Here is a 3,526-nt window from a genome sequence, read left to right on the forward strand (position 1 = left end):
CACAGTATTCCAGGTATGGCCTCACCAAAATTCTGTACAATCCCAGCAAGACTTACGTTGCAAATTGATCGGAGAAGAAGAACTCCAACATGGAGGGGCAGATAGTTGACAGATGAAGTTAAATGCGGAGAAGTGTGAGGAGATGCATTTTGGTAGGAAGAACATGGAGAGACAATATAAAATAACGGGTAAAATTGTTAATGGGGAGCAGGAGCAGAGGGACCTGGTGTGTCTGTGCTGAGATCATTGAAGGTGGCAGGACAGGCGGAGAGAGGTTAATAAGAGGGCAGCACGGCAGCACAGTGGTTAGCACTGTTGCTTCACAGTGCCAGGTCCCTGGTTTGACTCCTGGCTTGGTTCACTGTCCGGAGTCTGCATGGTCTCCAAGTGTCTGAGTGGGTTTCCTCCGGGTGCTCCGGTTTCCTCCCACAAGTCCCTAAAGACGTGCTGTTGGGTAATTTGGACATTGGCGGAATGTGGCGACTGGTGGGCTTTTCACAGTAACTTCACTGCAGTGTTAATGTAAGCCTACTTGTGACAATAAAGATTATTATAAAGCAGATAGTATTCCGGGATTTATTAATAGGGACACCATGCTCTTAAAAGGATGAAGAACAAGAGGGCACAGATTTAGTGATTCTTAAAAGAAGCAAATGTGGTGTGAGAATAAACTTTTCACAGCAACTGGCTGGTGTCTGGAATGTTCTGCCTTGAAATGTGGTGGGGACAGGTTCCATAGAGGTATTCAAGAGGGCATTTGATGATTATTTCAATAGAAATTATGTGCAGGAGGAAGGAAGAAAAGGCAAGGGAATGGCACTAAGTCATGATGCTTGTTTGGAGAGACTGTGCAGACACGATAGACCAAAAGGCCTCCTTCTGCACCATAGCAGTTGTGATTCTGATATGCTATTGCCTTCCTAATTGCTTGCTGTACCTGCATGCTACCTTTCTGCCTTCCTTACACAAGCCTCTTTGAACATCAACACTTCCAAGTTTCACACACTTAAAAAATTCTGCTTTTTCTATTCTTCCAACCAAACCGAATAACTTCACATTCCCCTCCACATAATTCTCCATCCGCCATCTCGTTTCCCACTCACCCAACCTGTATATATCTCTTTGCCATGATGTGGAGATGCCGGTGTTGGACTGGGGTGAGCACAGTAAGAAGTCTTACAACACCAGGTTAAAGTCCAACAGGTTTGTTTGAAACCTGTTGGACTTCTTACTATATCTCTTTGCAGCCTCTCAGTGCCCTCCCCACTGATACATTTCTTTCTGTCTCTACATCAAAGTCATTGCTATGGAATGTAAAGAGCTGAAGCCCAGGCCCTTAACCTTATATCACTATTCACTGCCTGCCAACCTGGAAAAGCCCCGTTTATCCCCACTCTGCTTCCTGTCCATTAACCAATCCTCTATCCAAGCTAATACTCCCAAATTCATGAGTCCTTACCTTGCTTATTAACCTTTCATTCGGTACCTTATCGAATGCCTTTTGGAAACCCAGGTATACTACATCTACTGGCTCCCCTTTATCTACTGTACTCATTACATCCTCAGAAATCTTCATAAATTTATCAAACAGGATTTCCCTTCAGCAAAACTTTTGATTCTGACTATACTCTGCTTTTTTTCCAGTGCTTTGTAAAGACTTCCTTAATAATAGAATTGGGTGCAATTCACTCACTCACCTCGTCATCCTCCAGTGCAGCAGGCGGTTGGGGACTTGGGGTACGTGCCCCCTCCCGGAGGGTGGGGTTGTTCCTCATCCAGGCACGGCAGATGGGATAGAGGGGAGTATTTTCATTGAACTGAGCCAGGTCCACACTGCGGTCAAACAGTTTCATTGTGTAGGCATCTGGGGAGCATAACACAGCATCTCAATCATAGAAGAGAATCATTGCAGAATGAGGCCATTGGCCCATCATGTCTGCACCAACCTTCTGCAAGAGTACCTTGCCTCGGCGCACTCCCTCACCCTATCCCCGCAACCCCACCCAATCTGCACATATTTGGAATCACACCTCATGTGCCCATATACCCATCAGTATAGCACTTTACAGTCCCCCTTGATTACAGCCCCCCACAAGCCCCCCCCCCCATTGCGGCCCCCCCCCCCCCACACGCGCACCCCTCATTGCGGGCCCCCACACGCGCACGGCCAGACACAACCGCACCGCTACGGCCCGACACAACCGCACCGCTACGTCCAACACACCCCCATAGCACAGTAGTACAGTGGTTAGCGCTGTGGCTTCAGTGACAGACACTTGGGTTCGATTACCAGCTTGGTTCACTGTCCCCGTGTCTGCGTGGGTTTCCACCGGGTACTCCGGTTTCCTCCCACGAGTCCCACAAGCCTTGCTTGTTAGGTAATTCGGACGTTCTGAATTCTCCCTCAGTGTACTGGAACAGGTGCTGGAATGTGGCGACTAGACAATTTTCACAGTAACTTCAATGCAGTGTTAATATAAGCCTACTTGTGAAACTAATAAAGATCATTATTATTGTTGCGGCCCAACAAACAACCCCCTCCCATTGCAGCCCAATACATTCCCTCAAACTGGGTGTGAGCAACAGTTTGACTCCAGTCCCGGTGTCTCTGTCTGGGGAGTAAGTGCTCTGGTTTAAAGCTCACTCGGTCTCTGATGGCCTCCTTCACATCCACCATCATCTGTTTCCTTCCGTCTCTTCCGCCGCTGATGAGGGAACCGGGTGGAGGGTCTGGAACAACAGGAGAAGTAGGTGACAAGGAGAGAGATCAAGATGGAGGAACTGTCCCGGGGGGGGGGGGGAAGGGGTTAGAGTGTAGAGGCAAGGGGGCAGGTTGGTGTGGAGGGGAGGCGAGGGGGAAGGCTGAAGGGGTGCGGAGGCGGCAGGTTGGAGGGGTGGGGGGGCAAGAGGGCAGGTTCATGGGGAGGGGAGGCGAGGGGGCAGGTTCGTGGGTGTGGAGGCGAGGGGGCAGGTTGGAGGTGTGTGGAGGCGAGGGGGCAGGTTGGAGGGTGTAAAAGGCGAGGGGGGGCGGTTGGAGGGGTGTAAAGGGCGAGGGGGCAGGTTGGAGGGGGCGAAGGGGCAGGTTGGAGGGGTGGGGAGGCGAGGGGGCAGGTTGGAGGGGTGGGGAGGGCGAGGGGGCAGGTTGGAGGGGTGTGGAGGCGAGGGGGCAGGCTGGAGGGGTGGGGAAGCGGCAGGTTTCGTGGGGAGGGGAGGCGAGGGGGCAGGTTCGTGGGGAGGGGAGGCGAGGGGGCTGGTTCGTGGGGAGGGGAGGGCGAGGGGCAGGTTCGTGGGGAGGGGAGGCGAGGGGCTGTTCGTGGGGAGGGGAGGCGAGGGGGCAGGTTCGTGGGGAGGGGGAGGCGAGGGGCGTGTTCGTGGGAGGGGAGGCAGAGGGGGCTGGTTCGGGGCGGGGAGTAGGAGGCGAGGGGGCAGGTTCGTGGGGAGGGGAGGCAAGGGGGCAGGTTGGAGGTGTGTGGAGGCGAGGGGGCAGGTTGGAGGGGTGTAAAGGCGAGGGGGCAGGTTGGAGGGG

The sequence above is a fragment of the Scyliorhinus canicula genome, chromosome 12, assembly GCF_902713615.1.
Source record: "Scyliorhinus canicula chromosome 12, sScyCan1.1, whole genome shotgun sequence".
Lineage (NCBI taxonomy): Eukaryota > Metazoa > Chordata > Chondrichthyes > Carcharhiniformes > Scyliorhinidae > Scyliorhinus > Scyliorhinus canicula.